Below are 11116 nucleotides of genomic sequence, written 5' to 3'. Positions count from 1 at the left end.
TTTGCCAGAGCAGATTTCACTCCCACCCCTGTCTCCATCTAGCAGGCTGGAGGAGGAGCAGGTCCTTCCCTAGTTGTTAGCACCCACATATTTTTGGGTGGTGTACAGAAGGAGAATGTTTTTCAAAGACTGTTAGCTCCAAAACCCCCAGTGCTTTTGCTATTATGGATGTTTAAAAAGAAAATCAGTTTTAGTGTTTCAAAAAACCAGAGTTCTAGAATGAGTATAAAGAATGTTGGTTTTAATGTTATTAAATCACCTAACCTAAACCAAAGTGGGCTTTTTTTTTCCCTTACACCTGCGCAGGAAAGTAAGTATCTCCTTTGCCAAGGGAGGTAGCAGGGATAGGATTTGCAGCCCATACTCCAGGGAGCTGCTGCAGTGGGTGGCCTGCAAGATGACCATCCGTGGCAGAGCATCTCCCCCTTGTGTCAAATTGTGGTCTAACCATGCATCTTTAGCACAGCCTCTGCTTTCTGGCTTGATTTTGTATGCGAGAGTATGTTCACAAGTCCGTGGGGCCTGATGGGATTCACCCCAGAGTACTGAAGGAGGTAGCGAATGTTAGAGCAGGACACCTCTCGATCATCTACCAAAGGTCTTGGGAGTCTGGGGAGTTCCATGCTGACTGGAAGCTAGCCAGTGTTATTCCAATCTGCAAAAAGGGTGTAAGGGAAGAACCCAGGGAACTACAGACCAGTTAGTTTAACCTCAGTTCCTGGAAAAACTATGGAGAAGATTATACTGGGTACTATTGAAAGTCATTTAAAGAATAATGCAATCATCAGACACAGTCAACATGGGTTCACAAAGGCAGCAAGGTCACCCACTTAGTGGATAAAGGGAAGGCAGTGGATGTAATTTTTCTGGATTTTAGTAAGGCTTTTGACACTGTCCCTTCCAGCATCCTTCTGGACAAGTTGTCCAACTGTGGGATGAGTGGGTTCACGATGTGCTGGGTGAAGAACTGGCTGAAACAAGCTCAAAGCGTTGTAGTGAATGGAGCTACATCTGGCTGGTGACCAGTCACCAGCAGTGTTTCTCAGGGTTCAATTCTAGGGCCAGTTCTGTTCAATATATTTATCAACTGTCTGGATGCAGGACTTGAATACACCATTAGCAAGTTTGCTGCTGATACCAAACTGGGAGGTGCTGTTGACTCTCTTGAGGGACAAGATGCCATGCAGAGGGATCTGGATGGATTGGAGCATTGGGCAATGATTAATGGGGGGAAATTTAACAAGTCCAAATGCTGGATTCTGCACCTAGGACGGAGTAACGCCGGGCACAAGTCTAAACTGGGAGAGGAGTGGCTGGAGAGCAGCCCTGCAGAAAGGGACCTGGGGGTGCTGGCTGACAGGAGGCTCAATGTGAGTCGGCAGCATGCCCTGGCAGCCAAGAGGGCAAACCGCATCTGGGGTGCATCAAGCACAGCCCAGCCAGCCGGTCAAAAGAGGTGATTATCCCGCTGTATTCAGCGCTGGTGCGGCCTCACCTGGAGTGCTGTGTGCAGTTCTGGGCCCCACAATTTAAGAAGGCTGTGAAAGTCCTTGAGTGCCTCCAGAGGAGGGCAACAAAGCTGGTGAAAGGGCTGGGAGGCATGTCCTGTGAGGAGTGGCTGAGGACTTCGGGCTTGTCTGGTTTGGAGAAAAGGAGGCTGAGGGGCGACCTCGTTGCTCTCTACAGCTTCCTGAGGAGGGGAAGTGGAGAGGGAGGTGCTGAGCTCTTCTCCCTGGTATCCAGTGATAGGATGCGTGGGAATGGTTCAAAGCTGGGCCAGGGGAGGTTTAGACTGGACATGAGGAAGCATTTCTTTACTGAGAATTTCTTTACTGGAACAGGCTTCCTAAAGAGGTGGTCAATGCCCCAAGCCTGTCAGTGTTTAAGATGCATTTGGACAATGCCCTTAATAACATGCTTTAACTTGGTCAGCCCTGACATGGTTGGGCAGTTGGATTAGATGATTGTTGCAGGTCTCTCCCAGCTGAAATAGTCTATTCTATTCTGTTCTGTTCTATTCTATTCTATTTGCCTCCTTACCCTTCACTCAAGTATAGGAGGAGGCTTTCTTCTACAGTTAATTTTTTAGCAGAGAAGATATGGGTCAGGCAGGATCCCAACTTCATGGTTGTTCTTGCACTGGTCTCCTGCATCAGATCCCACTGTGTGCAGACCTTGACCCTACCGTGAAACCAGCGCTCTCTTTGCTCAGGACTTGGGAATACCCTCTAAGTTGCTCGTTTACATGGGTAACTGCATTGTGTGGAACTGTTTTGAACAGGTAAATTCTCTTGCTAAACCTTTGTTCTTCAGGCTTATTTCTAAATGGGGCACGAGTGGCAGTTTTTTGATGACACCCCCCCCCCCCCCCCCCCCATTAAAGCGTGGCTTTCCTGTTTCCGGCGAGCGGAGCTGTTTTGGTAAAGAGCAAAGAGGTGCCAATCTGACGAGCAGAGTCCGGCAGCTGTGACTATGAAGTAATGTGTGACTATGAAGTAATGTCTCCTGTTTCATCTTGGTTTGTCTTGTGGTTGAAGGGCTAGCTTCAGGTTGGAGGAAGGCAAAAGCAATTTGAAAGGACAGTGAAAAATGTTCAGGGCTTTTAATCCCAGATTTGATTATTTTAGGGCCCTGATGCATAATCTGTTTGGGATTTAGTTGTAGCTGTTGAAGACTCTTATCTCCCTTTGTAGCCAGGGGGGAAAGTGTTTCAGTGGTGGTATCTTAACTTAGCTACAGCTATGTATCAGAGTCCTCAGTGCTGCAGTTCACAGCCTGCTATGAAGTGAAATCGTGGGCATGCACTGCGTGCTGCAGAGCCACCAGGTGGAAGGTACTGCCGCTCTGCCTGGGCAGCAGCCTCTTGCAGCCAGGAATGAATCAGCAAAGCCAGTAAGTAAGCACCGAATGATGGACTCCTGCTTTGAGCCAAGTGTGATCAATTTTTTCTTTCTTTTCTTGTTGATACACAAGCAAATGTATCAGCTAGCATATGCTGCCACAGGAAATATCATCATGACCATATAAAAGTAAAGATCTGCCCTTGGACGGTACGTTGCTACTGACCACAAAGGCACAGGAACCATCCCCAGCTTTTTCTCCAGAACAGCAAGATATGACACAGCTGGCCACTAGCAAAGGGTGAGGGAAAAGGCTTTGAGGGAAGAACTTACATGTTCATTGAAGTGGTTGAATACAAGAAATTATTCCATCTCAGAGATAGGTGCGGGGTATACTACATACTATCTTACATCATCTAGTGCAGGTCTGGTTGGGTGTGTGGGGCTTTTTTGTGAGGCAGCTTTTTGTGGTGGTGGGAGAGTTGTGCAGGAGGTGTCTGATAAAAAACCTTGCCAAATGTACTTGTTGCATTTCTTATCACAGTAAAGGTTCTGCAAATAGCTTTTCACTTACACATCCAGCCTGATTGCAAAATCATGCCCTTATCCCAAGGTTTTCCTCAAAAAAAGGATATCACATTGTGTTTTGGCTACAGAATAAGTTTTACTTTTCATATTTTTATTTTTTTCTTTTAAAAAAGTGAGATCTTGACAAATAGAGACTTTCTTGAATTACAGTAAATTTAATCAAAAGGTCTATCTTTGTTCAGAGCATCTGGAAGGAATGACCACTCGTTCTCCCTCTCTTTTTAATTGCTTTCATGAGTATTTGCTCTATCAGGGAAGGAAGGAGAATTCTTGACTTTCATCATTTCTTTATGGTTGGCTGTGACTTTTTGCTTACCTCTCAGTTTTGCTTTCTCTCCTTAACTGAATTATTGTCTTTAAAACAAAAAGGGGCAAACAGTGGCCAAGAGGGAACTGTCTTGCATGCACGTGAAGCACAGCCCTCAAGAACAACAGACATGCCCAAAGTATTCACATAAGAAAAAGAGGGAGAAATTAAAATGCATCTTTGTGGTGAGACATGGGGTGCAATGAGCGTTTACAGAAATCTTCTGTTCAGGAGCTGTGAAACAGCAGCTGTGAGAGGATTTCAGCTGACTCACGGCTGAACTCTTGGCCACCATTACCTTTGCACAGGGTGATGGCACTCAGGCTGTGTGCTAACTGAGGATGTTTTTCAAGGTACCCTCAGCTTGTTGCTAGCTGCTGGCTGAGCAGGAGAGGTGTGTGTGATCCTCACTGTCCTGTCATGACTGTGCTGGAGCCTTAACTGGGACTTTCTGAGATGGCTCACGGCAGGTGCTAAGGGCCTCCTTACAGCTACAGGGCATTCTCAGCCCTCACCACAGACACCATTGCTCCATCTATCAGAAACTTCAATTTGAAATACGTTCCTCTGTTACCATATAAAACCCTACAAAACTCCTGATGTTCTAATATTTTACACCATCTGCCTTTACGTCACTAGAGGGCAATGTCTCTCTTAAACATGCATACCAATCCAGGATCTCACTCGTTCTTAAAATCAGTATCTTCTCAGTTATCATTGAACTGAGACAAATTAACTCAATTAATTTAATGCTAAATTCTATTGCCAAAAAGGAAGGAAGGAAAGAGACCACGGGAGAGCTTTCTAACAAACAGCAAGACTCCGGTAAAAAGTCTCTAAACTGCGGGAACCACTCCAAGAGCCAGATTATGGATTTATTGCTTTCTGCATCAAAAGATGGGCTTGCAGTAATTCCCAACAGCCTTGCTTTGCGGAGAGAACTGACAAGCAAATTGCAGGCAGGGTTCTGGGAAGGAGGGAACTTGCGGGAATAGCCATCACCCTGCTCCATCGGAGCACGTGTCCTGCCCTCTCTTCATGGGGTTGGGCCATGGGCCCAGTGAGAAGGCAACGTGGTTGTGACTCCCACGTGTGCATACCCAAGCACCTCTGTGTCCCTCTTTTTCTCCCTCTTCCTGCACCCCTTTGGCTCTGGTGGGAATGGTCATTTCTGAGTGCACATCATCTCTTCTTTATGTCACGGGACCTAGATGTACACAGAGGCCATTACAGACCATCTACCCCCCTCTTATGCTCCATCTTTAGTTTGGAGTAATGCCCAGCAATGAAGTTAGAGCACCTTGCAAACTATGTTCCCAGTGGGAGCAGCCTAGGCCCTCTGAGCAAAACTGGGGCATGGACAGCCATAGATGAGATAACAGGCTAATTCTGCCTTCACACTAAATGTTTATCTCCCTACTAATGCTAGGATTGGTGTTTTTAAAGGTAAGCATCATAGTAGTAGTATTTCTCCCTAGGACCCTCATCCGAGGCCTTTGCAATGTCATATGAGACAGTGACACACCACCAATGTTCAAAACGTGGTAAGATCCCACCTGCCCTATCAGGCCAACCTCTGCCACACGTGTGTGCAACTCCCCAGTATCACCATAGGATGTGTATGGTGCCCTTGATCTCTTTGGGGTCTGATTTCTCTGGCTGGAGGATGATGTGCAGTTTCAAAGAAAATTAAACAGCTCCAGGTAGCAAATGTATTTTAGCCTTTGTGTTGCAGCACAAAGAAATGGAGAATACTTTTCTTATGACACAGGTATTTGTCAGTTTGGCTCCAAGCAACGCCTTTGGTCTGAAAGAAAGGACAGGACCAGAGCCTGGTTTTGAAAGCATCTCCTGGATGCGTGATGAGGAATGCACAAATGCTACCAGAGACCAGGCCTGTGGAGAGTGCAGAATGTATTTTCCACAGGAAAGATTCTCTAATTTACCCTTAGCATCCTCACAAATAGAAATTAAAAGGAAATGCATCAAGGAAAGAATTAATCAGATTGAAAGGCTTTGTAGTAATTAGAAAAAAAAATGGCATCTTCTCAGGCTCCCCTGGGTGGTGGTAATTACCAGCTGCACAACTATGGTTTGTACAAGTTAAAGTTTTCTGGATTAAAAAGCTAAGTATCTTCTTGTTTCCTTTCTTAGAGAAGCCAGTCTTGGAATCAGGCAGCTACACAGGCCAACAGCTCAGAGAAACATGCATCAAGCCTCCTTCAGCCTGGCAGGGCACCACTTTACATGTGAGGTGGTCCAGAGCCTGATCCCAAGCCATGGCCCAGCTGCACCTGGCCTATCAGTTTTTGCTCTTGCCTTGGAGGAGATGGGTACCATTTGCTATCCAGCAGCCTAAACAGCCAAGCCCCTTCTGCCGCAACTGCAGGCAGCCTTAGACCCATTTGCTTCTGCACCACATCCCAGCAGCACAGGCTAGGTTACAGCCTCTTCTGATGCCAATACTGTCACTGACACAGCTGGGAGCCTGAGGGGCAAGGCTGCACACACTGTAACTCAAGGGGGCTAGGTAACACTTTCCAGGGAAGGAGTTTTATTATTTCATTTATTATTTCATAAGCTCAAGAGAGCTTATGAAAGTCCAGTTCCAAGCTAGTAATGAACCAAAAGGAAGGTGCAGTTCAAGGGAAATTAAAAAAAATCCCTTACAAAAAGAATTTTTAAGGAAATTAACATCAAGTGGTGAATTCATGTGATCCCCTTTTAAAAGGGTAAGGGCACAGGGCTGGGAGGGACCTCATCAGCCACCAAATCCATCCACTGCTCTTCCTGGTCCTTTCCCCAAAATAGCCAAGAGTTATTTCAAAGCCAGTTAGGTACTTTGCCACCCTGCTCCTCAAGCAGGCAGACTGTTTCGGACCCGCACAGGTCATTAGGAACTTTCTTTGAACTCTCAGCCTAAGTCTGTTCAGAGCCAGTGCTGTCTGGTTTGTACCAATACAGACTCAAGCTGCTGTTCTCCCTCTGTAGGGTTTGCTGTCTGTGCAACCATCACAAAGGTAATCATAAGCTTCCTTGGCTTTAGCTGAGCATGCCCAGATATGCCAAACTCTTATGGTCTCTTTTTTTTCCAATAAAACCTCTGTTCCAGTCCTGCTTTGCACCTTTGCTGGACATTCTTCAAGAAGAAAATCTTAAAGGCACAGGAGTAGGCCAACCCCATGTGCCAAAAGATGAGCCGGTGAGGAAGACAACTGGCCTGGCCGAACAGAGAGCTTTGGCTGGAACTCAGGAAAAAAAGGAGAGTTGATGACCTTTGGAAGAAGGGGCAGGCAACTCAGGAGGACTACAAGGATGTCGTGAGGTCATGCAGGGAGAAAATTAGAAGGGCCAAAGCCCAACTAGAACTTAATCTGGCCACTGCAATAAAAGACAATAAAAAATGTTTCTATACATACATTAGCAACAAAAGGCTAAGGAGAATCTCCATCCTTTATTGGATGCGGGGGGAAACATAGTGACAAAGGATGAGGAAAAGGCTGAGGTACTTAATGCCTTCTTTGCTTCAGTCTTTAATAGTAAGACCAGTTGTTCTCCAGGTACCCAGCCCCCTGAGCTGGAAGACAGGGAGCAGAATGAAGCGCCCGTAAGCCAAGGGGAAATGGTTAGCAACCTGCTACACCACTTAGACACACACAAGTCTGTGGGGCCGCATGGGATCCACCCAAGGGTACTGGGGGACCTGCCAGAAGTGCTCACCAAGTCACTTTCAATCCCTTATCAGCTGTCCTTGCTAACCAGGGAGGTGCTAGTTGACTGGAGGTTAGCAAATGTGACACCCATCTACAAGAAGGGCTGGAAGGAGGATCCAGGGAACTACAGGCCTGTCAGTCTGACCTCGGTGCCAGGGAAGGTTATGGAGCAGGTCATCTTGAGTGCCATCACATGGCAAGTACAGGACAACCAGGTGATCAGGCCCAGCCAGCACGGGTTTATGAAAGGCAGGTCCTGCTTGACCAACCTGATCTCCTTCTATGACAAGGTGACCCGCTTAGTGGATGAGGGAAAGGCTGTGGATGTTGTCTACCTGGACTTTAGTAAAGCCTTGGGCACCATTTCCCACAGCATTCTCCTGGAGAAACTGGCTGCTCATGGCTTGGATGGGCATAATCTTCGCTGTGTAAAAAACTGGCTGGATGGCCAAGCCCAAAGAATTGTGGTGAATGGAGTTAAATCCAGTTGGCGGCCAGTCACAAGTGGTGTTCCCCAGGGCTCAGTATTGGGGCCAGTTCTGTTCAATCTCTTTTATCAATTATCTGGACAAGGGGATCGAGTGCACTTACTGCAGTAAGTTTGCAGATAACAACAAGTTGGGTAGAGTGTTGATGTGCTTGAGGGTAGGAAGGCTCTACAGAAGGGTCTGGACAGGCTGGATCAATGGGCTGAGGCCAACTGTATGAGGTTCAACAAGGCCAAGTGCCAGGTCCTGCACTTCGGTCACTACAACCCCATGCAATGCTATAGGCTTGGGAAAGAGTGGCTGGAAAGCTGCCTGGCCGAAAAGGACTTGGGGGTGTTGGTTGACAGCCGGCTGAACATGAGCCAGCAGTGTGCCCAGGTGGCCAAGAAGGCCAACAGCATCCCGGCTTGTATCAGGAATAGTGTGGCCAGCAGGAGCAGGGAGGTGATTGTCCCCCTGTACTCAGAACTGGTGAGGCCGCACCTGGAATACTGTGTTCAGTGTTGGGCCGTTCGCTACAAGAAAGACATTGAGGTGCTGGAGCATGTCCAAAGGGCAACAAAGCTGGTGAAGGGTCTGGAGCACAGGCCTTATGAGGAGCGGCTGAGGGAACTGGGGTTGTTTAGTATGGAGAAAAGGAGGCTGAGGGGAGACCTTATCACTCTCTACAACTACCTGAAAGGAGGTTGTAGTGAGGTGGGTGTTGGTCTCTTCTCCCAAGTAACAAATGATAGGACAAGAGGAAATGGCCTCAAGTTGTGCCAGGGGAGGTTTAGATTGGATATGAGAAAAAATTTCTTCACGGAAGAGGTTGTCAAGCACTGGAACAGGCAGCCCAGGGAAGTAGTGGAGTCCCCATCCCTGGAGGTATTTAAAAGACATGTAGATGTGGACATGGTTTAGTGGTGGACTTGGCAGTGCTAGGTTAACGGTTGGACTTGATGATCTTTTCCAACCTAAATGATTCTATGTGTAGACAGAATTTTCCAAGTGTAATTCATCTCAGCATGGATAACTAGGGTGGTTTGCAGCGTTCCAAATGGGGTCTCATCAGTAGCTCCTGTAACAATCTGTGACATAGATAGTACTAATCCATGCAGCACATCCCTTGTGCTGAAAAGGAAAGAACACCCAAGGGTCAAGTTCCCTTAAAAAATAACTGCAGTTTCAAAGGAAGAGTGACTATCGTCAATGATTTCCTTTGGCAAACCAGGTTAGGCTGGTTGAAAGGCTTGCCATGGTCTGGTTGTCTTGGAAGTGAACCAAATTCCTAAGGCTGTGAGCCAACAGATTCATCATCTCCGTTAGACCCGAGCTCAGGTCAGAATCAGTGAGCCTGTTTCAGCGTGTTCCTTTCTGCCCTCTGCAGTTGATAGCTTTCTTTGGGCTGTGTTTCTCCCCCAGTTCTTCCCCTTGAGTCAGTGGTAGACACCGTCCCTCCTTGTAACACAAATCTGGCTTTTTACCGCTAAGCTGAAGAGTTTGGCTGTTTTCTAACTGTGTCGTTAAAATACCATAGACTGGAGAGGCAACAGATCAGTGACCAGACGTAATAGCAGCAAAAAGGATTAAATGAACAACAGGTCTTGAGTGTAATTTATGAATGCCATTAGCCACCTAGAAGGAATTATGTTCTTGCTGCAGTTCTGCGGGGGAAGGGTGGGTCTTATCTAGGCAGGAAGAAAAAAAAAATATGTCTGATTGCATTTGGATTAACAAAAATTATATTGATTCACCATGTGATATGTCTCAGGCTCTTATGTTTAGATCAGATGTAATAATACCTGAATGAAGACAAACTGCGTTTTCTGTATTTTGCGTTCAGACCCCCATAGCCGGCAAACATTGTTGTTCATATCTCAGGGCTGCCAGTCACGCAGCATCTACCAACTCTGCCTAGTAAAGGTCCGTCAAAACTCTTGCAGAAAGGCAGGTTTTCTTCCTTTTCCAGTTGCAGTGGTCTCTAAGAGGCACAACATTAGTTGCACGAGCATTTCTTTGCAGCCTGTGCACCATGTCCCAGGGATGGGACTGAGCAAGCGATGCTCAGTTGCATCAGATGTGATGTTTGCAGTATCTCCTTTGATAGCCAACATGGTATCTCATTAAACTGCTTAGCTTGGCAGCTGAGGCCATTTGTTATAGTGTGATATGAAGGATCGTAATCAGATTAAACCTCAGGATCATATTGCGGAGGGAGAGATTAGACTGGAGAATAAAGAGTAAGTTTAATTTTGTGTGACAGCGCAGAGTTGCCTCTACTTGGGGTGGTGAGGGGGGTAGAAAACAATTGCGGAGGCTTGAGCTGGGGAGGATTTGTTTCACTAGCTCCCTGCTCAGTTTTGAACAGAAGGGTTTCAGCACCCACTTTGAAATACAGGGTAGCTCTGCAGCCACCAGCCCCTCACAGGGTTGGTTCATTCTGCTTTTCTTCCCAAATGAGGGCTTGTATAGAGAGCTTGCATAGGGAAGGAAAACCATGGGGGTGTAAATGATGCCAGAAGCCAAAGCTGCATGTACACTGAAGCGCAGTACTTCTGGGAGGGGGATGCCCTTGGCACTAGCCACTTAATTCTCATCATCTCTGTGCCGGAGGCCCAGGTCCGTGAGCTGAACTAATGTTCGCCAGCTTCTTCCCGCTCCAGTGCATTTCGCACAGCATCCTATGAGTCCTCCAGCAGTCTGGGGACAGGAGACACCCTCTAAAAGTCAGCAGAGGCCCCACAGTGTGAATATACAGCTAGGAGGCATTCTGTGAGCTCCTCTGAGCCAATTTGGCTAGTATTAAAAGTAGCAATAAGAGAAAAGTTGTCAGGTTGGGAAAGGCAGCATGCAGATGAATTTCTGGCATCTGCTCCACAAGAGAAAAATGTGGTTGTGGGTCAGAGCAGCTTCGGTCTCTGTCTTGAGTCCATTTAACAGGCAGGTCTCATGGAGACGCCCCAGCTACCACCAACTTCAGAAACAAACTCAGACCTCTGCAGCTCTCTCCATGGGCATCACAACTGGGCAGCAGGTATCCCAAATCCTGCCAAAAGGATTTTTTTTTAAAATGTTGGCTGCCATAGTGCAGCTCGGGAATCTCTGTCCTGTTTTTTTCCCATTAGTCAGCAGACAGTTAAAGCCGAAGAGGGGGCAAAATCTACAGAGAGAACTCCTTTGGCTCAGGGGAACCCCACA

This window comes from Pelecanus crispus, chromosome 1 (genome assembly GCF_030463565.1).
Source record: "Pelecanus crispus isolate bPelCri1 chromosome 1, bPelCri1.pri, whole genome shotgun sequence".
Lineage (NCBI taxonomy): Eukaryota > Metazoa > Chordata > Aves > Pelecaniformes > Pelecanidae > Pelecanus > Pelecanus crispus.
This window is presented reverse-complemented; position numbering follows the sequence as displayed.